Genomic DNA, 24104 nt, shown 5'->3' with positions numbered 1-24104 from the left:
CAGGCGCAAATGGAGGCCCTTACATGTCTGTGCCAAAGCAAAGCCCTTCAAAACAGTAGAATAAAACGATCCTGGGAAGGTTGAAGCTTCTGACAGGGATGGCAGACAGTTACCCTGCAACATCTGTCCCTCACATGGGAACAAAACTGAGTCATGCGTGGCCAGACCGTGGAAGCTGGCGGTTGCAGGCTGTGCAGACCCAGGGAAATCTGCAATTCCAACAGCAGATGGCACAGTCCTAAAACTAAAATCAGCCGGCAGGTCAGCACGGGGGAACACTGCCTGGGCTAGAAATCTGAAAGCTCCTGCAAAAGGATCCTGTGGAGTGAGTCTAATGATTTGTCAACGTAAACAAACTTTTTGACAATAACGTGTTACCTCTTTAGGAGAAGTATTTTATAAAAGAAACCGCATATATGAGACAATCTGGTAGCTGCAGAGTTTAGTTTAAGACTCTCAAGTACATCTGACATCTTCAATGTAATTATATTTTTTTGACATCCATGCCTCATAAAGCGCTCTTTTAATTATCTTTCTATAATCTAGAAACAATTTATAGTAGCCATGGGTACAAAAAAATTCTTTTTACTAGAAGGAAAGTGAAACTCCAGAGTGATTTAATTGAACAGTGATGTCTTAAATTTGCTTTCATGCAGACCTAATCCTTTTGTGTTTCTTAGCCACCATCCAGAATCTTATAGAATTAGGCATAAACCCCATGTTCTGTTATGTCTGGAATTTTATGAACTAAATGAGTTCCACCACCCCACCCCCACCCCCGCCCTGTACATAAGAGAAAAGCAGTGCAGCAGACTTGGCACTTTGGTTCCATTAGCATCAACAAGATTGTTGGGCAAATACACTTATTTTGCCACTGTTTCTACAAACCTGCAGAATAAAACCTGGAGATTTTCCCTCAGGAGGCAGTATGTATAAGGTAGTATGTATAAGCCTGGATGTATAATCCAGGACAACCATTTAATGATGTTTAAGGAATTAAGAAGCTAATCCATCCTTCTGATGCGCTAAGGAATTGCTAGAGGAATTGTCTAGTGGTCAAATCAGGAAACTGTGAGTCAAGGCATCTGTTCCCCCTTTTGTCGGTGAATCATTTCCTCTTCTTTGAGTCCCACAAAACACCCAGACAGAATCTGTCCCCAAGTAAAATAAACCCTTTATCAGATTCAGTCCCCATATATCTCCCAGGCTGCTGCTTGTGGTAGAAGCTCTAATGTGTGTTAGAATCAGAAAGCTTTAAACATCAAAAGAGAAAGATGTGTTGTGGTCCTGTAAATTAATTTTCCCTTTGCAGGTTTCACAGAGTCCAGAGCTCTGTTATCAGCTGCCCTGTGACAGCACAAAGAAGCAGCAATCTCAGCCTGTTCCTCATTTTGGTAGGTATGAAAGTGCAGAGAAAAAAGATTTTTCCAGTGCTAAGGAGTACATGTTTTATGTTAGTAACATTCAAGGACTGGACTATCCACCTCATTTAAGGATCTGGTGACTTTCTTGAAGTTAGAAAGAGGCTGCTGTATACAGAGAAGGATGCAACCCACAAATTTTAAATCTTTTCCTTGGGATAGGATGAATTGGTTTCTGGAGCTGTCTGTCTCCACCATTCATAGAAGTAAACGTCAAGTGATTTTACTCCTAACTTACTGCCTCAGTTTAGTTCTTGAATGGGTGTTCTTGACTCCTGCTGTAGGCATTGGACCACATTAAGCACCAACTGCTTAAGCTTAACAAAAGTGTATTTGCTGCTCTGTTATACTTTCAGCAACTGCAGTCTCGGCTGCTGGTTTTGCAGTTGCCACACAATGCCTGACACCACCACCACTGCACACCAAGTATTGCTGCTGCTCTTCTGTTCCATGCTGTTTGCTCAGGAACCAGCATCTTCCCAGAGGCAGTCTGGGGCAGGGGAACAGAGAAACAGCGTGATGCTTTACTGCCCAACATATTAATCGGTCATCCTCTCCCACTGCTGATCAAGCAAACAAAAATATGTGCTCTCAGAGATAACAAGGATTAAAGGTTTTGCAATTATTTCCCACAGGGATTCCAGGCATTCCCATATTTGCAGTAATTCCCAGAAGTTTACATCCCAGTTGCCTATGCAGGGAGAGCAGCAGTTTTCAACGTTCAGAGAAACACAAGTTCTCAGTTGAATAATTCTGCAGAAATAGCTTGAATTTTTGGGATTCCTGCTCTAAAAATATCTGTCTGATGCAAGAGGAGATAAACCTTACCTAGCTGCAGCTTTCTAAAAGTGAGGCTGGTGCGCAGGAACCCTCAGTAAGCAATGGAGCGCAGAGGAGCTAGTTCAGACAATGAAAGTATGAAAGAAATAATGCTTAAACAAGGGAATAATGACGGTCTGTTCTTTTCTTCCACTGTTTGTCTTTAAAGCAATTAAAACTTTAACTTTCTCACTGAAAAAAATAATTTTTGGCTTCATTGCTCTGTAAAAATTCAGTTTGCATTTGCCTGATTCCATCCAATTGGTATGTTTATTTCTACTTATCTGTCATCGGAAGTTGTTGCGGTTCAGGTATATGATTGTAGGTACCCGGATTGTAGGTGTTTACATCTGATCTAGGTATTTTAAGCTCCTCTTGCAAACATTTCTACTGAATGGTATTTCTCATTCCAAGGTAGAGTAGGCCTTATGAATAGCAGCTCAGAAATGCTTATTTCTCCTCATTAATAATGAGCAAAGCCTGGGGTCGCTACCTCTGGTGTAGATATCTGCACTGCAAACATCTAAAATTAGGTGGGATAAATCTCATGCAATAAGCTTGATACTTTAAGCCCCTGTTCAGCAAAGCACTTACTGACAGCACAAAATGAAGCCTGAGCTTAAATGCTTTGCTGAACTGAAGCCTCAATTACTTAAGGAATGAGAAGACAGTCATGGGAGATCATAGCAATTAGACTTGCGCAAGGCTTATGTTGGATTTCCACCATGCAGTCCTACGTACTGGTCTGTTCCCCTACAGAAAACACTTTTCCTCCTCCAAACACATTTATTTCTGACCCCTCCCAGTGCTCACTCTCCCTGGCTGAGTCACACACGCAGCAGGGTAACCCAGAGCTGGGGCAGGCAAGCAAGAGGCACTGCAGGCACTGCAGGCTGCCGGGATTCGCAGCTCTTTGCCACTGACTCTTACCCCTTTATAATTTTTCTTTTCCCCCTTCAGCGTTAAGCATCAACTTCTTCACTGCTTGGCTGAAAACTTTGCTTGAGAGTGGCGAGACTGCATAAATGTGCGGTGGTGGGATGGGCAAGCTTCGTGTAATTTGGGGCTTGGTTTGTAAACTGCTGGGGGTAGGTGGCTGGGGCGGAAAGCCTGGTCTCATCAAGCATGTTTGCTTGCACTAGCAAACTCCACGCTTGCAGGGCGCAGGTCTGAGCGCAGGTGCCGGTACCCCTGTTGTGATGCTGGCCTGGGCCACCGTGCTGTCCCGTGTGGCACCGGGGTACATCCAGCTCCCAAAGGAGCTCGTGTCCTGTCACACAAATAACAACACAATGTAACTGAGAATTTGGTTAAGTCCGGACGGGGAAGGTGACTATGTAAAAGGACATGGGAGGCTGGGGTCAGCATTACTTGAAATAATCAGCAGTTTTCTGGGCCAAAGTACATTATGTTGCTTTCCATAGCTCCCCAGATCTGACTTCCATACCCTTGTGCTGAGTGCTTATGCCATGTTTACAAATGGAAGCATGAGTCATTATCAAATGCATTTTCACTTGTTTTTCTTGTGGCATTTTCTATAAAATGAATGATTGCAGATGTCTGTGTAAAAAAATTCAAAACACTGTGTCTTCCCCTCCATTAGTGCTGAACAGCTTTGGAAGATAACGAGGCATACTTAAGTTTCTGTTTTTCCCTTTTGATGACACATTTAGAAATTTTAAATGTGCAAAAAATAGTTTTTTCTTCCAATTAATCCATGTGTTATTTTCTATTATTAGATTTTTATACATTTAGCAATATTATATTTTTACCTTTCCCTCACCTTTTTTTTACAAGAAACTATGTCAGCATTCCAAGTAAACTGCAGGCTGGAAAACACATGAGTGTGTATTATATCTTTCTGAAATGTTCTTTGATAACATAAATAAATATGTCTGGAGTTTTTCAGAGTGGGAGAACCTTTCTAGCGGAAGTAAAAATGCTGTTACATGGTTGCTGACAAATATTTATTTAATCTCTTTGACAAGTTTTCAGGAAGAAATGAGTGAATAAGATTTTTGTTTGTTTGTTTTTCTCTTTCATTGTATTATACATGAATAAAAATATTACTGTAAAATAACCTGTACAGATAGGTTTAACTTCCCATTACTCTAAAAGCAGTATCGAGGGCAAATCTACCTGCAGTTCGTTTCTGATTTTCAACCGCTCAAAAGGTAATGAGTAATTAAAAGCTACTAGCAGTGCAAACCCCCCTATAAATACAATAAAAGTAATTAAACTCCCTCCTTGCATAATTCACAAGGTTTCACAATTCTCTAGCTTTTCTCTTTTATATAAGACAACAACTGAGTCAGAGACTTCAACACATTTTGTTACAAGCTCATTCGGTGCACAGGCCCTGTTCACTTTCTGACTATGGTCATAAGATGATCTACATCCAATTAAATCTCTCGGTCTGTGAGTTAGATATTCATTACACACCCCTGATGACTGTGTACAACAAAATTGCATAATGTCTTTGTAAATCTTATTTGAATGGATGAGTCGTTGAATTAAAAAATTATGTAAAGCGTAGTCCTGCCCTTTCATATGTTATACCTCACTACATACTTTCAAGAATTAGCATCTGGGGAGGTGAGACTTTGCTTTCCCCATGACACCCAGGGAGGTAACGACCAAGCATTCAGGGTCATACTCTGACTCAGTGGTTATTACACAAGCAAGGCACCAGTTAAGGAGCCAGAATTTAGGCAGTTTATATTGAAGCCTATATTCCCATGGCATTTATTTTGGTTTCATAGTATTTATTTTGGGAGCAATAAGGTCTCTGCCCACAGAAGGAAACTGTCATAAAATCTAAAAATGCAATCGTATGCATGGCAACATCCTGGCCCTATAAATATAGGGAAAGTGTATTTTTTGTGTCAATTTATGGCACGTGCATTGGCTGTGAAACTGGGATTCCCATGTGTATCAGTGCATCACGTTGCTATCAAAAACCAGCGTGCCTGATGCTGAAATCGTGTGAAAGTTTTTGTTTCTATGATACTGTAGAGGCAGGAGTGCGCTTTTAATAAAGCAACCTTGCTTCTTCCTGCTAGTCTAAATCACAAGGTCCAGTAAATTGCCCGCAGAGTGCTGTACCACATTACTGCATTACATAAAGTCTCGTCTCTGGCGTTTCTCAGTACATTTCCAAGGGAAGGGAAAATAATGCTCACTGACCTGCCTTTGGGTGTGAACTGTGCTGAAAGTGGTTACAGCTGTTGACAATGAGCCCTTGAAAACCTGTCCTGCTCGAAAACCTGTCCCTTGCTTTTCACAAGAGCAAACAGGCAGAACAGATAAGGGCCACGATTTCAGCTTGCCATCCTCTAAGCCTGCAGGAGTGGTGAAATAGTCATAATCAGGCTGGTATTACTCACAGTAGTGTAACTGAGATCTGGCTCAAGGAATCAAACACGCATTTACCTACAGGTACGTGCCCTCATACTTAGCTCACCAAAAGTTGTTAGTGGGGTTTTTTTCCTCTTCCTTGGACAGTAAGACCCTCAAACCTGGAAGGTAATTTTGTCCTGCTTTCCTCTGGAATTCATCCACAAGAGACTTTGTCACTGTTTTAGGCAATTCCTTTGCCACCTCTTTCTCTGTCAGCAGCCTGGTGAGATGCCAGAGGACTGGGAAGTGCACGTGGACTTGCTGACAGAGTTCCTGCTCCTGTGCCTTGGTCAGACATTTAATGGGAAAGTTTTGCAATGGAGTTCACTGCCCCCTGGGAGACAGGGCACTGCCTGGCAAGAGAAAGTAATCAGCCAGAAAACTGATTTCTTGTTTCACCACAGGAGGAAACCACTTTTTTTAGAGATGAAAAAAGAATATGAGTGAGGGAGAAGCTCCTCGCCTACTCCAGTGTAGCCAAGTAGTCACGGTCCTGATTCCAGCTGTGGTGAGAGAACATGGAAGCTTACATTTAATTTTACAAATAATACCTTTTTTTCCTGTAAGAAAAACCCCCACCTTTAGAAAGACCAAATATATTTATAGATCTGGGTTTAGTTTGGCCAAAAATATTGACCCTCAAAATGGAGGCATATATTTTGAAAATATTACTTTGTATTTCTTCTTGGCATTTGCCAAACATAACTTTTCACTTCTCATTGCAGAAAGGCATCTTTTAAAATTTTGACATTATTCGGAATTTACAGAAGAAAGCCTTTGAAGGGTTAAGTTCTATCTACCCAAAAGTCTTAAAACATTTTGGTTTAGATCAAAAATACCTTAGATGGTAACAAAAGTATTTCTCTTCTCCAGAAACCCAAATTTGTTTCTAGGTTCAACCCAAGCCAAAATTTCCCCTCTAACTGTTCATTCAACCACTGACAAAACAGGAAATGTTTTTCTTATACTCACATCTCAGATTTTTTTATACTCAGGGTTTTTTTATATCTCAGATCTATACAGTAAATGAAAAGTTGAGTCCCTGCCATGTCCAGCTGTTTATAGAGAGGACATTTGAACTCTGGTCTGGACAAAGGTCCCTGACACTGACCTGTTAGCTGCCTTTGTAGAATAAATTTCTCCTGTGTTAGGCAAAAAATCTCTCCCTTTTTTCCCCCCTCTAAAGCAGATAAACATGTTCTAGCAAATAATTTTGGTTCCTATTAACCAAAATCTTCAGATACAGAAGGTTTCTGGAGGAAGCTTTTAACCCTGTCTAGCTGCTGTGGTACTTGTGGAGTAATTTCTTTTACTTTCACATTTCACCAAGGCAAGAAGGTGTCACAGAGGTCGTAAATGAAGAAATTGCTCCCCAAAAAGCAGCCGTGCTGGGGCAGGCAGGGATTCACGCCACCTTGACCCCATGAGAAGGGGGCAGAGGGGCAGCCTTGGCAGGGACAACACGTCAACCCTCTGTCTTCGCAGCAATGCAATCAGGACTGGTAGGGAGCAGGGTACCTTAAAGTTCCTGTAATTTTAAAAAAGCATTTGACAATAGGTATCCCCATGGGAGCATTTTCCAGAGGTAGCACAATGTGGGAGTTAGGGAACTGATACAGCAATAACATGTTATATTTCTTAAAGGTTTTGAGAAGCAGTGGGAGATGCAGAAGACAACCTAGGTGGAAGTTAAACCATTTATGGCAAAACACCCTTACAATTAAAAAAAGGCATTAATTGCCTCACAACCAGAAAGGATGAAGATCTCACTTGCTTTCCTCCTACACAGATAATGAAGAGAAATCAGGAAATGAGAATCTGAGAAAGAAATGGCTATAATGCTAATTTTATTTCACTAAGTTGTTTGTTACTAACTTTAAGCAATGCAGATCCAGTGCATGAGTGAGCACATCACAGTCATTTTTAGAAGGGAGAGAGGTAGGATCTACCCAGAGTGGTTCTTCTGGTATAAAGAAGCAGATTTAAATAGGATTTACTTAATGAAGAAGCTGCATTGAAACAGGAGCCCAAACTGCCAGATTGATGTTGCAAACTCCCAAAATCTCATCTCCACCTAAGGAGAGGAGGGGAGGGAAGCCTTTTCACTGCGTACCCCGGGTAGGGTTTTTGTGTTGTTGTTTTTCTGTTTTGTTTTTTTTTTTTTTTTTAAAGGCATTATCTTTAATGCAATACACCTGAATTCTTGGGTGCTTTGCCCTTCTCTATAAAGCAAGGATGAGTACAGATCAGCTGTATGTGGTACAAAGAGGACAGATGATGGGAAAAGAAAGACAAGACATCCCTCTCCAGCCATGAGGAGGGCTGCTCAGAAATCACACAGAAGTTGTAACAGAGCCAAGCTATGCATGCAGTAGCAGACTGATTTATTTTTTATATGAACCAGGGCTTTTCCACAGGGAAAATCTGTTTCACCCCATGACTTCTCATTATCAGCTTGCAGGGAAGATGGCACTGTTGCTCCAGCATCAAGCTTGATACTTCTTGGGTTGCCAGCATGACCCAGGCCTGAGGATGGCCTCCACCAGTATCAGATGCTGAGTGCTGTCGTTCTCGTTCTTGTCTCACATCATCCCCAGCACCACTCAGTTGTTTCTCTTCTCCAGTAAAACACCTCTGGTTGTTCCTTTGCTCTGAGGAACGCACAATGTATGAGCAACTGCCTGCAGGACATGAAAGCCAAAGCTTTTTTTGTTAGAAGAAGGTGGGGAGAATGTCAGATATTTCACAATTCCCTTGATTACTGTATCTCCATGAATCACATCTTTAGGAGTGAGGCATCCTGGCAGGGGGGCACTGGGAGATGGGGGTTCACAGGGTCCTGCTACCATGGCTTTCACATCCCAACATCTCTCACACTCTGCTATTGTACCCAGCAGAGGCATTTCTCCGCTCCCGGGCTGAGCCAGCACTGCTGCCTGCAATTCAGCTGCAGCTGAGGCAGCCCAGCCTAAACTTTGTACTATGTCACTCATGTCTGCCACCCACAGCGTGCTCCTGCTCTGTGCCTCTGTATGGGAGGAAACATGCTGAAAGCTACAATGCCCATAGCCCATTTTTCAAAAATTTGAATGCTGTGAACAGCTCAGTTAACCCTGTACGTGCTGCTCAGTGCACACGGGGAGGGGAGACAGCTCAAAGGGAGTTTCTGTAACATGTAAGAAGAGGGAGCGTATATTCTGGTACCTGGTAGGAAAGCTTTGGAGAAATACAAATATGGATTCTAACAGCACTTGGCAAACCTGAACCAAATGCAGTTCATTCCTGATGTAAGGACCTTCAAGGCTAATATCACTGCCAAAGCGTGCTGAGGGAGGAGGAGGAGAGGTACCAGCTAGAAACAGGGATCCCCAGGCTCTTTTGGATGTCGCTAGCACTGGTGCCATTGTGGCTGTCCAGGAAGGAGGTGTCCTGGTCTGCAGTGCTCTGGACACAGCGTGTGCCAGTAGTGAAGACTTGAAGGGAGAGAACGAAGAGAGGGGCTATCCTCAGGGAAGATGGAACATTGCGGGTAGTGAACACCATGTCTCAGGTCAGCTGTTTCTCTGCCTCATTCTGCTCTCCTGCCCCACCTCACATCATGTGCTCTGCTCATCCTTTCCCCCCCTTGCTGTTCCCTGTGTTTCCTTTCCTTACCTTCCTTTTGCATCATGCCTCATCCTGTAACTGAGCACACATCCTTCTGCTTGGGCATCAGAGGGGTGACGGTTATCAACCACATTCTCCACTGCAAAGAGGCCAGTGCTTCACCAGTTTGCTATCTACACTGGTTTTTTTAGCCCACCTCCCTGTTTGCTCTCCCATCACTTTTGGCCAGTTGGTAGAGTTATAATCCTCTTGTGGCCCATGTAGTATTATATTATTGAAACCACTGTTGTTAATTGTTACTTACATTAGTAATAGCTAGAAACTTTACATTTTTTGGCCTTGGCACAGTGAAAACACACAGTAGGAGACAGCTGCTGCACCCAGAAGGCTTGTAAACATGATGGCTGGTCATCTTAAAAGATGTGGAGTACACTGGTGAGCTTTGGAAAGGGTCACCCCCAGCTTCTCAAGGGACCTCTGGGTGGATGGCCCTGAGAAGACAAGGAGGTGGCCTGAGAGAGTGATGACTGCAGACAGGAGCAGATCCCTGGCTGTAAGCAAGAGGTGGTACTGCATGAGCCACAGCAGTCCAGCAGCCCATGGTAAAACCTGTGGCATGGAGGCTACTGGGCACCAGTCTGGGGCATCTGGGAGAATCTACCTAGCCTAAGGACTCCATGGGGACTTCCTTCACCAACAGCGAGGCTGGGAGCATTGTCCATGAGATACTCAGAGCCCTGGAAATGGCCTGACCAGTCACCCCACTGAACCATCCTGAGCACAAACACACTTCAAGGGGAATGGGACCAGGGAGAAGGGCAGCAGCTGTCCCTTTGGCACTGTCATGACTGCAAGCAGAAAGCTGGGGCAAGGCTAATTCCTTAATAACTACACTGAGGAGCAAGGCTGTGGGTCTCTGACTGTTAATTCAGGTTTCCCAGACTAATGCTTCCTTCTGTTTCCTTCCCTCCCTTCCCTCTAATAAAATTCTGCTCATTTAAAACACTTTGTTAGAGCTTGCTACTGTGACTAGGAAAACACTACTTAATCCAGGGTGCACAGAGAGAATAATTTAGTCTTCCAAGTTTCTGAATGGGAGGTTGAGACAGGCTTGCTCCAGTTTTCAAGGAGGCATAGCTCAAAACTGGACCCCAACTTAGCAGCACATGCTGAACGTGTTATAAAAGTAAGCGGACAAGATAAAAAAAATGGGATGACAATGATGAAGTGAGGGATGCTCCCAGGACCCCTCACCAACTCAAGATGTTCTATGATTCTATGACCCCAACTATGGGTCCCTTCCAACTTCAGATATTCTATGATTCTATGATCCAGCAGACCATCAACAGCAGGGTGGAGAAAAGATCTTTGAGTCAGGCTCCTCTGCCTGACAACATGTCCATTACAAGACTGAGCATACAGTGGACATGGACACATCCTGACAGATGCTAGGTCATGTGTTTGGGCTCAGCTTGGCAAGTCTGAATATGCCCTGTAAAGTTTCTTACTCAACTATTTGCCAAGCCTCTTTCTTATTGCTATTACCCCTTAGTTTCTTCTGCTGGAAGTTCTCACACTGCAAGCACCTCCGTCCAAGAAGGCTCACTGTCACCATCATAGAGGGGGTGGCAGCAGGGTAGATATGTCCTGGGAATTTATTACCTCCTTTCCTTTCTACGTTCTATAAAAATATTAAAAAAAAATGTTAGAGACCAGTGCTGCATCCACAGATGGGATCCATCCATGACTTTCTCTAAAAATACAATGCCATCTGACATAGAAAAAGTTTCAGTACCTAGAATGCCAGAATGAAGAGTAATATAAAGTGTGGAAATCAACACTTGGTATCTGTACCTCTCTATGCTTTGCACAGAGCAAATAAGAGTAGTAGTCTGATTTTTTCTTTATAATCATCTTAATTAAGACCTATATATGAATTTGTTTTCTGTCTTTTTAAAGTAATGGAATTTATTATGAATGTAAAGGTTAATCCTTCAGAAAGTTGGAGCAGGTTTCAGCTCCGTATTAAGACTCCCAGACTTCAGTGTCTACATGCAAACCCCACCTACTATGCATTTTACATATGAGACCATCGTGGTCAGTGGAGAGCTTGTCAGTACAGTCAACGGAGACCAGCAGGCAATTCAGGTCACCAGTCCCCAAGGCTGTGGGCTCAGCAGTGTTGCCCAGATACGTGTCCTGGGGTACACAAGACTTCTGGGTGGTGCTGTGAGAAATGACACAGCACAGAAAAGACTGCATGTCTTTTGCATTGCTGTCCAAAAGCCAGAGAGGGCACCAGGTGATAAAAACTGAACTGCTCCTTTGCCTCATGTGTTGGCACCTAGATGTAAACACCTCAGCTTAGTGTCCTAAATTGAATCTTGACTTTTTTACAGTAACACTGCCTCCTGCTGAGTCCTGATGTCTGAAGTGCTGCGGAAATCCTCATTTGCTCTTGTTCTCTCACATCTTGGCAAGATAAATCCTAAGGCGGTACCATTGTGAATGAAAAATACTTCGAAGACTGCTTTCTGCCCCATGGTCTGGAGCGGTGGCACGCCTCATGGCCACATAGGTAAACAACCTTCTGCTGCAAAACTGAGTGGCTACATCCAGAATGCCTGTGGGCAATGATCCAGCTCCTGAAAACCATGCCTGAGCTGTGACTCCAAGGGTGTAAACTGGCCTGGGTTGGGGTTAAGTGATGGCCAACCCATGGGTCTCTCTACACTTTGCTAGTACATTTGTATCCTCTGTTCAGAGTGCTGCTTTTCTGTGTTATATCCACTTTTTATGACTGCATAATTTTTTAAGGCCAGGATGAAATGTTACCGAAATTTTCTAAAATATGGGTGTTCTATATAAGCAAGGGAAAATCACAACCACAGTGTTGCTTCACTTAAACCAGAAGCTTTTCATGGATACCCTGCAAATGACAGCTTTACTCAGCTAAGGCAAGCTTGCAAAGCCCAGGAGTGCCAGGTTTTCTGAGAGCTGACTCGGTTTTGCCCTTTCATCCCACCTTGGCTTCACATTGTAAAAATGCAGATGCTTAGGAAATTGCCTCCAGGTGTTGAGTGATCTGAGTTTCACAAAAATAACAAACCTTGATCTGAGATAGATGACCTTTTTGTCAGCATAGGATCTTTAGGCTTTCAGAAGAGAATTGAAAGGGGTCTTTCTGCATTCCCTTGCTGCAGCTGTAGCACTCTTTTGATAAGTCTCAGAAAGACTCAGAATTGCTCAGTTTTCTTGGGCAAGAGAGTCTTGCGATACATACAGAGCACAAGGCCGGTTTGGGTGTTTTGTGGAGATACGTGAACTAATGCTAAACTCCCTTATTCCAATATTGTTTGTTGAATTAGTGTGCTTGCTTTGGCTGGGATAGAGTTGATTTTCTTCATAGCAGCTAGTATGGGGCTGTGTTTTGATTTGTGCTGAAAACAATGCTGATAATACAGAGATGTTTTCATTATTGCTGAGCAGTGCCTACACGGAGCCAAGGCCTTTTCTGCTCCTCACCCCAGCCCACCAGCAAGGAGGCTGGGGGTGCACAAGAAGCTGGGAGGGGGCACAGATGGGACAGGTGACCCCAACCGGCCAAAGGGATACTCCATACCATGTGGCATCATGCTCAGCATATAAAGCTGGCAGAAGAACTTGTAAAGGGGGGGCATTTAGAATGATGGCATTTGTCTTCCCAAGTAACTGTTATGTGTGATGGAGCTCTGCTTTCCTGGTGATGGCTTGGTGGGAAATGGTGAATGGATTTCTTGTTTTGCCTAGCTTATGTGTGCGGCTTTTGCTTTATCTATTAAACTGTGTTTATCTCATGATAAACGCATGAGTTTTCTCACATTCACCCTCCCGATGCACTCCCACATCCCACTGGGGGAAGTGAGCACTGGCTGTGTGGTATTTAGTTGCTGCCTGGAGTTAAACTACGACAGTTAGTCCTGGCACTGTGGTACTCAGCGTGGAGGAAAACATTTGTTTTTGAGGTATGCAGCGCTCATAAAGCTACATGGTATCTCTGCACAGAGGCCCTTCAGTTCTCTTTGGATGTCTTGTGAACCAAAAGCATCTAGCCTTTTTGTCTTGATTTCTTCAACTAGAAGAAAGGATAATAATATTTCATTTTCTCTTGGGGGTTCTGTGTTGGTTGATTTATGAATGGAGATGAATTCTGGAAGTCTTTACATAGAGGCTCACTCTAGTGCCAGTCTTTTGTCCCATGTCTCCCAACAGACCAAACTATGCATTTAGGGACATCTGATGCACAGTGGTAGCAACTACTGCCCAACTGTCTTTATGGCCCATGCAATATTTACTGTGCTGCCAGGTTCAGCAGTGCTGGAAAACACATACTGTAGATGTAATTTCACTGTAGAAATTGTTTTGGAGCCTGCTAAAGCTTTAGTCAGAGTAGATGGGATTTTTTTTCTTCTGTAAAAAGCCTGAGGCTTAGTATCTGTGTAACATTCAAGAGGCAAGAAATGCTTCCAGTACTTGGAAACAGTGAAGAGCATCCTTCTGGGATCCCTGAGATGAGATACTAAATCTTGTAATGAACTTGCACTCCTTGTTTTCCTATTACAGCAGACATCGAAGGGTAGCAGTTGGGTCCCTGTATATCATCACTGTCACCAACAAAAAACATAACTCAGTGCTGCTAACGAGCACCAAGTAAGCACTGGAATAGGAAGCTATGTTGACATTTAAAAGATATCCATGTTGCCTAATTGTGAGGGCTGTGTGGGAAGCACTGCTTCAATGTCTCTATCTAGTATGGACATGACCAGCAGGAATACACTACTCTTATGGAATGTCAGTTACTGCAGGAAACAATTACCCTTTCTAAATATTCAAAATATGTCAAAACATTCTTCCTTTTTCCCTTTTAGGGCTCATCAAAGCTGTGAGTGTGTCAACATCATTCCACCTACTGGGAGGCAGCTCTGGAATATCTGATTCACCAGTGTTTCTCTTGCTTGGCATTGAACCTTGTGCGATCATAGCCAACTCAAGCCTTTGCAAATAATACAGGCAAAAATGGATTTTGCCAACCAAGGGGTGGTCTGGTCAGCATGTATCACCATTACATTCCTTTCCTCTCCTCTCCAAAACAGGGTGCCCATGTCCAAATTTCCTGTAGCCCTAGACTATGCTCATTCCCAAACTCTGCTAAGTGTGTCTGGCAGAGGACTAGTTGACCCAGGCCAACAACACATGAGGGACTAGCCTAACAATTTAATAGCATAAGTGATCATGTTCTAGAGTCTGGGCCTGGGTCCTGACACTTTAATTTACTAGCAGAGAGAGAACCAGTAGGTTGTAACAACAGGATCATCCAGTCAACTGGTCTGATAGTATATCATAGACTATTATGTCTCACCTTGCTTCCCTTTTATAGGGGTTTGCCTAGGGCATCTCTACTAGGAAGACATCCAATCTTGATCTGAAAACATCAAGAGACAGAGAATCCAACCCTACTTTTGGTAAGTAGTTCCCAGGATTAATTGCTCTTACTATTAATAATGCATGCCTGGGTTTCTTTGTGTGAATTTGTTTGGCTTCAGCTTCTAGTTGTTGATTCCTGCTATGCTTTCTCCACTAGATGAAGGAGATCTTTTGCATACAGTATTATCTTGTTGTGGTGGTACTTGTACACTTTAATCAAGTCATGTCTCCATCTTTTTGATAAGGTAAGCAGAGAGATCCCTTACAGGCTTTCAGTAGAGAGAGACTTTTTCTCTCATCCTCTCCCTGACCTGTCTCCGACTTTCCCATTTAAAATACAGGCACCAGAACTTTTTTGCAGTATGCCAATATTAGTCTTACAAGAGCGGTAGGGAGAGATAAGATCAGCTCCCCACTCCTACTCGCTACTTCCTTGTTCATACATCCATGAATCACATTATCCCCTTTTGCTTTACACTAAGAGCTCGTGTTGCCACCCTTAAATTGTCTGCAGTCCTTGTTCTCCATGGCTGCTTGCTATCTACACAATAGGCTCCATTCTCTGCTCTTGTAGGAGCTGCCTATACTAAGACACATCTTTAAAATTAAGTCTTCTGCACTCTCTGTGTTATAATGTCCTGGGAGTGTGTTGCAAAGTTAAATCCCTGAGCTGCTCAGGTAAGATCCTTGGGCATAGAATAAAGAAAAGAAATAAGAATTGTTCCTTAGAAAATGAATGACAAAATTCCTCTTAATGTCAATAGAAGTGGGATCTGCTCATGGCATTTCTTCACCAATATGAACCTGTAACTAAATTCTCCAGGTCTACAAAAGGTGAAGTCCCTGCTGCTCTAATCCTTTTTTCATATAAAAGATCTTGTAACTGCTGTAACCAGTGAATGCATGTTGACTCCTTCCCACTGCTACTGACAGTATTTTCTCATCTTAAAAAAAAATAATAATCAAGTCTAACCTGTCTTTTCAACAAAGATTTTCTGCTCATTAAAATCTGAAAACTGCTGCATGGATTTCAGCTTGACAGGCAGAAAGTATCTCATTCATCCCAAAGGCAAGTGTAGTCTATGTGGCAAAGCCAACATTACAAAGTTTTTTAAGTCAAATCGCAGCTATTCTTTGAAGGACTGTGATTGTGCAATCATCAAGGCATTTTTCATGCTCCAAGAAAAAACTCAAAGCAAACTGATCTGAGGCATTTTAACAGGTATTTTTCAGATATGTAGATTGAAAGAACAGCCCTGGAACTTTTATGTGAGTGATCCTTGCATCTTTTGTCCTACTGATTTTGATGAGAGTTTCTGCTCAGGAAAGGGTTTCAGGATTCGAGGTCTCATTGAAGTCATAACACCAAGAAATCACTCTTGTGGGCTCATTAACAGGGGACAAGCATATGAAAATCTACAGGTTTTTGTGGCTAGCCAAGGATTACAGTATAAACCCAACCGTAATACATATTGATGCATTGAAGAAGAAAGTACATTTAAGTTCATGCGAAGCTGTTGATTCCCATGCACAATACATTTTATATTATAGTGCAAGAGCTCACAAACTGCCATTGAAACAGGACTCGGTGATTCTGAGGAATGCTATAATGTGTGCCTGAAACTACTTTTAGAAACTATCTCTGATTAGTGTTAGTGTAGCTGTCATTGTTAGATGTTCACATGAAATGGTATGGTTATTATTGCCGAAGAGCCGGGACGCACACCGCAGCACTCAGGGGGAGGGACGCTTGCACAGGCCCCATGAGGTGGTGACTCTTGGTGAGGGCTGAGCATAAGGCTGGGATGTTTGTGGAGACTTGTACCTTTGCAATATGCATCTCATTGTGGGTTTTTTTGTGCTGTCCCAGGTCCCTGTAGCACACCCAGTATGTGAATGCCTCTCAGTGATGTATTAAACTCATCAACTACATGTCACATGCATTTTGGATGCAGTCTTGCCGTCAAAAAGGAGAATCCATCCCTCTTTGATGGCCAGTCCAGCATGTTCCCGTGCAGGTGTGTTCTCTCTGCATTCCCTAAAAGTTTTAAACAAGCAAGTAAAGTCAATTCTGTTTTATATAAACTCAGGAAGAACGTGAACATGAAAATCTGTTAATAATAGTCTGGCCACCAGGTATTCTATAAGCAAAGGGTGGTTTTTTTTCTGTCAATGCAGTCAGAGCTGTCCTGGTGGCTGGGTGGCAGTAAGGTGTGTTAGCTGTGGGAAATCTGACCCGGGGAGTTCCCAGGCAGGTGAGTGAAATGAGGCCACGCTGCTTGGGTATCTGTTGGGAGACTGGTCATATACATCACTCTGCCAAATACTAACCTCCAAAGTACTTGTGTTCTGCTCAGGGTTTAGAAAACAGTTAGAAATATTGGCTGGATTCCTCAGTTGCTTAAAAACTTGGTGTAATTCCTCCACTGTGAGAAGAATCAAAATAGCCATATGCAAAGTATCACCTACCAGCCTCTGCCACGCCTGGGAAGCCAGCATGTGGTGTTCTGTAAATGGATCATGTAAAGAAACTAGAAAAACCTGGCCAGCAGAGGTCAGATATGGATTTGAACAGCTTGAGAGCAAAACTCGTTCAGAGTTCAGAGATACTAATTTGGTTTGATATTGTTTCTCAGTATTTGGGGATGGAATGTTTGGTGCTAGTGTGCAGAGTGGGTCTGTCCGACCTTGGGCCATTACAGTTTACTGCTGTCTGTGATTATAGTATTTGCTGTGCTTCACTTCCTTAAGTACATTTTTAATGTCAAATCGTGTATTTTGACTCAGTGATGAAAATTAGGCTATGTAGAAGGTCATAAACAAGTTGTATAAATTTTCCTCCTTTCCTCTGTTCTTCCTTTTTTCTTTTTTTTCGGGGGGGGTGTGTGTGTGTGTCTTTTTCTTTTTTCTCCTTTTTTTTCCTGTTTCTTTCCTTTCCACTGATCTTTGTCTTTCTCCTTTGTCTGTCTGTCTTTCCTCCTGTCTTTTCTCACTTCTTTCTCTCCTCTCTTTTGTTCTTTTTTTCTCTCTGTCTTTATGTTTTTCTGCCCTTTTTTCTCAGGCTCATAGGCCTGTTTTGTGAACTTGGGTACACTGGATGACATAGTTACACCCACAGATTCACCCTCCCTAAAACCACTCATAGTTAGACTTGCCACTGCATGTTTCTCTCCTTTCTGAAGCTGAACAAATTGCACAGAAAGAATTGAAACAACTTAGATTTCCTTTCTAGAACCTTTCGGCTGCCACAATAGCTGAGAATGAGTTATTCATGACTTATGTATTCTGCAGATACAGGCAGCAGCATACATTGCATGGAGATGGGAAACTAGGGTGAGTTAGTTGCAAGTGATAAATACCCTGTACCTGGTCAGGAGGGGCCGGGCACCAAACCGGGTGACACTTACATGCTGGCCAGGGCTGGGCATCCACCAGCAGCGTGCAGCCACAGCTGCTCAGCCTTTGGCCTTGTGGTGCTTCTCAAAGCTTTGCTTGAAAGTAGCCATTGAGAAAATGAAGGCAATGTCCAAGCCTAACCATCCGTTTTCATAGTTATGTGGCAGGTCCTGGTAAATATTGTAGCTGGAAGCCAAAGTCGTTTACTTCTTGTACCCTAATGACAGAAGTGAAAATCCTTCTGATCCACGGGGTGGCTTCCTTTACATTAACTTCTATCATATCTGCAGTTCTTTGTAGTTATATCTACCAGAAATAGTTTTAAAAATCATATGGCACATTTGTATGGCAGCTATTTCCTTCCTACTTCAGAGTCAGCATCTTTCATAAGGCTGTATGTGAACTGTTTTTTTAGAAGGGTACTCAGGCCAGGAAAGAAAGCAGCCCAGGATGAAGGGCTACCCTTGACAGCTGTTTGTAGTTTTCATCATGAGCATCCTAATGAAAAAGATATTTGTTCAGTTTAAGTTTCCCCTTTAAACCATTTTTGTTTGTGTTATATAATTTCCTGACCTCAAGAATTAGAAGAATTAAGAGGAATTAATCTGGAAGAGTAGATCTCCTGTGAGGTTTTTTTTCCCTGCTGTGAGTCACACTTTCAGAGAGAGAGCACCCAGAGTTTTGTCTCTCAGGAAGTAAGGCTCAACAGAACTAGGAATATCGTATCTTGATGCTGAAGACCTGTAGCAAGGTCAAGGTGAGAGTGCAAAAAAGAATGACAAGACTTGTTGGCTCCTGGTAGATTGGTAAGCAGCTCCCATTGCAGGGAGCTCAGAGAGGAAAAGGAGGTAATTCCCTCTTCCAAAAATCTTGTTATTCCTCTGGAAAATTTATATTATGTATATATTAGACTGCTGCCCACAGATCTCAATCTACATTGGGACTACTTTGTGTGAGTGAGAGTCCCTCTTCTGGACAGCTTGCAGTCCAGATAGACAGAGGGATGAAGGCTAAGGGAGGAAGCAGAGTCATCAGCAAAGTGATGTGCTCGTCAGCTGGGGCAACCCTGCTCTTCCACACTTCCAGGCTGGTCTTATGTAGGCCATGCCTGAAGAACATGCGAGGTCCAATGGACCTGGCTAGTAATTGACAACTCCTGGTTGCATGTAAAGGTCTGAAAATTGCATTTCTAATAAATGTTTAAATTGCTGGCTTTACTAGTCCAGCATTTTAAACACAAATTGAATATTTCAGTAGGGTTTACAACAGTGCTTTATGCCTCCACTAACAAAGGCTGTATGTGTGAAAAACAGGTAATATAATTTGCAGAAGGAAACATCTCAGTAAATGTCTGATTATACTATTTAAACTGTGCTTGGTGGAGCCCTGGGCTATACTCCACTGCTTGAATTTTTGTAAATCCCTGACATTACAGCTGCTTAAATCCAGCCAGGAGCAACATTCGATCTATCAACCAGAGAGGAAGGCTTCATTGTGCAAAATTAAAGATGCGTGAAGCCTCAGATAGCTTTTCACCTTCAGCTGTTCTGTTTCAGTGTTGGAGAGCCTGCGTGAGAGATCCAAAGCCCAGATGGAGGATCATACCTTTTACTTATGTAGTATGTATGATAGGTATCACTAGTACAGCATGTCTGGGTCATGCAGATACAGCAAAAAGCTACCCTGATTGTGATTTTCTTTGTGCTTTGAGGGCTCTGGAGCAAGTCCTGCACCCTGAATAAATCAGTGAAGCCCTGCCAGCCCAGGCTAGTGTCTCAGTTTCAAAAAAATTGATTGCAAAAGTTTCCAGTTCTCTGCTAGATGTGTTATCTGTATAATCGTGCAGATCTCCTTTGTAGTGAACCTCTCAACATAATTCTGGCTCTTTAACACAACTAGAAGAACAGCTTCTTTTCATGGTTAGATAAATACTCTTAAGATACCTTCAAGGTGGGAATATTTTCCTGAAAATTATCACATGGGAATGACTATTCTACCTTAGTTTTGGAGAAAAAAAAATTCATTGCAGAGAAGGTGATCAAATAATGTGTCGACAAGAGAGTCAGAAATAGGCATAAACAAAAGTAGTTTTGTCCAGTTCTCTACATAAACTCTTTCACCTTCTCTGCATTTTTAGAGACATTAGGAAAGAAATAAAATTCAGAGAATTTTTTTCAGTACTCCTGTTAAATTGTGCTTTCTCAGTCAAAACACTTGCTTGTTCAGTTTATCAAAATTGAGCTGAAAAGTAAACATTGCTCCTTCCATGAGACTTGCAATGGTAGGCCTTTGCTTTGGTGGTCCTGAAACAAAATAATCAAATATACTTGGACACTGAAGATACCTTAGTGTATTTTCTTCAGAAGAGACACAGTATTTTGGGGATGCAAAGTAATTTCAACTGTCTTCCTAGAATTTCTTGCAGATAGAGAGTAATGATAAACCTCTCCACTTCCTTGCATGGTTTAGGGTTGCTGTGTGCTGTTTGAACAGCTGCACTTGTCCCATCCCTGAAGGTGGCTGCAAGTCAGTGGATGAGGAAGCAATTCAAGTATATATCATTCTAAAGTGATGGACAGGATGAGTTATTGGAATTTTTTTCCACTGATAAATCTCTTGTTTCTATTAGTGATACTCAATATGCTGTCATGACTGAAGACTTTCAGCAACTCATAGTAGTGCTTTGTGCATCTGTCGTGTAACAGAAGCGTTTCTTTTCCTGTCCTGGCTCAAATTTCCTAATGTACAAATCTCTCTAAAACTCCCTTTAAGCCCCCCCAAAGGTGCATCTCATGGAGCAAATTCCACTGCTCTGTGGCTTGGGCAGCTTAGTAGTTACAGCTTTCCTGCTGTTTCCTAACTGGAGAATTCCTACAAAATCATTCTGTCAATACGTGATATCTAGCCCCTTCTTAGAGGGCTTGCATAGAGTAAAACCTGTATATTTATAATTTCTTCCCCATATTTTGTAGCCTTAAAGTTGTAATGTTCAAAGCCATTATTTATTGCCAAATTCCTCAAGCCATCCAAGAAAGCATGATTTCTTACAAGAGAGGGAAGTCGTGTTGCTACGGGACTGAAGAGTGGGTAATTCCTCACAAAGTGAACACGCCTTTGTGCTGAATACTCTTGCAGAGGAACCTCTAAAACACACCAGGAGACCTTACTGATTGACAATGAACATCTCTGCGGAGCTGTGTTTGGTTCGATCTGTGACTGGCATGTGACAGTGAATTTAAGTGAGTTTGGTTGGGTCTGTTGTGGTGCCACTGATCTGGTCAACATCTCCATGTTTGGACACCTCCCAGCCTGGTGTGCTGAATCTCAGCTCACTGCTCACCGGCTTTCAGCTCTGCTGTTCCTCACTAGGACTACTCCTGGGACACATCAGGCACAGACCCCAGGTGGAATCAGCTTCACTTACATGTCAATATTTACAAGTTGGGTTTAGGCTCTCTCTGCCATCTCTGGTGTCAAAGGAGCACTCTGAGGGCGTATTTTTCCTGTTCAAAGGGAAATATCAATGTTAGATAAGAAGAAAAATTTCTTGAAACTTCCTATTTCACCTCTAATGTCTTTAGAGGACACCCAGAAAAGCAGCTGGGACTTAGGCGACATATTTTACAGATCTATATTTAAGTGGTAGGAGATCCATAATCTCTGTGGATTGTGGAACAGTGGCTCACAAGCCCATTCTGCTGGCCCTTATGACACAGCTCCCAGGCAGGACACCTTAATTTAGATACAGAGAGCTATCCAGGGAAGGTGGTGAGTTTGTGGAGCCACAGTATGCATTTACAGGAGCACGTGGCAAGTTAGCACTTACACACAGAAACAGCCAGGCTTTGTGTGGGTTCTGTGGCTTTTCATCTCAAAGACTAAAAAAAAAAAAAGAGGTTCAGATGGTTTAGGAAACATAAACATCTCCACCAGCTCATCTGCTGGAGGCCAGCAGATACAACAGTCCCAGGTGAGAGCAGTTCTTGTCGTTCCCTCTCTGCTTCTCCTTGATGAGCTCCAAGAGGCAATCACAGCCCCTTCCCTCCCAGTTCTCTCACAGAAGTTCACATCTGAAGAACTAGTTTTCACCAGGCACTGAACACCTTTTCTCTCATGGCCCCTTCTTTTAAAACTGCAGAAGGTCAGCAATCCCTGAGGCTGGTCCCATGCCATCACATTTTCCCTACTCCTGGAAATCTAGCTCAAAACCAAAGATAAAAAGTGGCAAAGCCTCCCCTTGCCTTATTTTTATAAAGTGGCATTTGTGATGTAGAGTTTGTAGACTCCAAGATTGGTTCCACCAGCTGAAGGAACAGAAGGACCTGCACAGACTCCGGGGAGGAAGGTGAGCTAGAGGGATAGACATCGCGCCACAGTATTTGCTGTCTTCTGGGGGCAATATGCACTACTGAATCCTGGTTTTAATAGAGTCATCTGAAAACCTGCAGAAAAGTCATTTTTCTGTAAAACCCCTTTGGTCAGATATAAATTGCATTTTCTACATGTATAATGAATATTTCTTCAGTTTAAAGAAACTGAGTGTATAGGCTACAGAGGAGGACATGCAGAGTCTTTACCCTAAAAACTTATCTAAGGGTCACAAAAAAAAAGAGAAAAGTTGTAGTTTTAAGAAAAAAATTAAAATAAGATAACAATACAGCTGTGCAGTCTGTTTTACAGTACATTTTACGTATTTTCAAAGTCCATGTCAACCTAACAAGTCTCCAAAGACTTCAAAGCCATCTGTGGTGTACCCTGCTAAGTACTGGCAGGGTAAATATGGACATTTAGTTCCTGGCACAGTAATTTGGATATTGGATCTTAAATGAATGGAAATTCTTAATCAAAACCCTTAATTCAATCACATCTGCATTTCAAACATTTTTAAAATCTGCATCTGGATTCAGATCTGCAGTATACCACTATACCACCAGAATGGACTTGCTACAAATCCCAGCATAAATGCAAATACATTTTGAAATATATTGTGATTTAAATCAGCAATTAGAAAGTAAAACTAAGGGTATTTCACAAATTACTAATGTAGATAATTTGATGCATTTTATATGAAGAGATAAATCCTTTTATCCTATTTTGCAATATTTTATTTATTTAGCAAGTAAAAAGCTATTTTGCATCATAAAAGAAAGCTAAAAAGACAAAACTAACCAGAGCTGACCAAAGCTGAAAAACAGGAAAGCCACTGGGGAAAGAGAAAAAAGGAATTCTAGTTATTTTACATAACAGATGGCAGCATAACAGAGAGCAGCTGATGTTAGTAGCCTAAGGGAATTTTCCCGTGTCAGAAGAAAAATAAAATTTAGGATATACAGAACCCCCCACTGAATGAGTTTCGTAATAAAAGTGTTGTATTTACATATACATATATTTATTGCTCCTTTCTTTGGAGCACCTATTTGCTCTCCTTCTCTACAAAATTCAGCCTTTCCCTTCTCCCCACCAGGATTCTCTACATTTTCATCTATATATTCATTTGGGTTCACACTTCCCTGTACTCCCTCCCACCTCCATTTTATTCTGCCACTGCATCCTGTGTCCCACATATGTTACATCCTTCCAACACTTTCCTAAAACCTTTTTCCACATTGGTCTCCTTCCTGGGAATACAGCTTGCCCTGGAAAGCAAATCTCACCAGTCTGCGGATCCCACCAAGCCTGCTAGGGCAGATCTATCAAACAAGAAGTGCTGCGCCTCATCTCTCCGAGCTGCCTCTGCATACACAGGGAGCTTTCAGTGTGATTTGTGTTGCTTGTTCAGACCAGAGATACTTAATGTATGACCTTTGGCATCTGTATATCTTTCCTGGGCAATTAATCCACTTTATGGTTCACTCTCAGTGGCCTGTTTTCCCATGAATGGTGGATGAAGTATTCCCAGCAGTGGCGTCCCACTCCCACTCTGTATGTTCCCAGCTGTCTTGTCCCACTACGCCCCATACACACCCATCACACTAGGCTTAAGGTTTATGACAGGGATAG

At 42.4% G+C, this 24104-nt stretch overlaps 1 long non-coding RNA gene across 2 annotated transcripts; it reads right to left on the bottom strand.

The window, feature by feature from the left end:
- Positions 1-786: 786 nt before the first annotated feature.
- LOC119150572 lies at positions 787-5882 on the bottom strand. 2 transcript variants are annotated; one of them, XR_005105128.1, is made up of 3 exons: positions 5673-5882; positions 5427-5581; positions 787-3510 (listed from the first exon to the last, which is right to left on the bottom strand). It is a non-coding gene; the product is annotated as an uncharacterized LOC119150572 (long non-coding RNA). The 2 variants fall into 2 exon arrangements; XR_005105127.1 differs by having other exon boundaries at positions 5704-5882.
- Between the last annotated feature and the right edge of the window lie 18222 nt (positions 5883-24104).

Source organism: Falco rusticolus, chromosome 6 (genome assembly GCF_015220075.1).
Source record: "Falco rusticolus isolate bFalRus1 chromosome 6, bFalRus1.pri, whole genome shotgun sequence".
NCBI classification, from domain to species: domain Eukaryota; kingdom Metazoa; phylum Chordata; class Aves; order Falconiformes; family Falconidae; genus Falco; species Falco rusticolus.
This window is presented reverse-complemented; position numbering and strand designations above follow the sequence as displayed.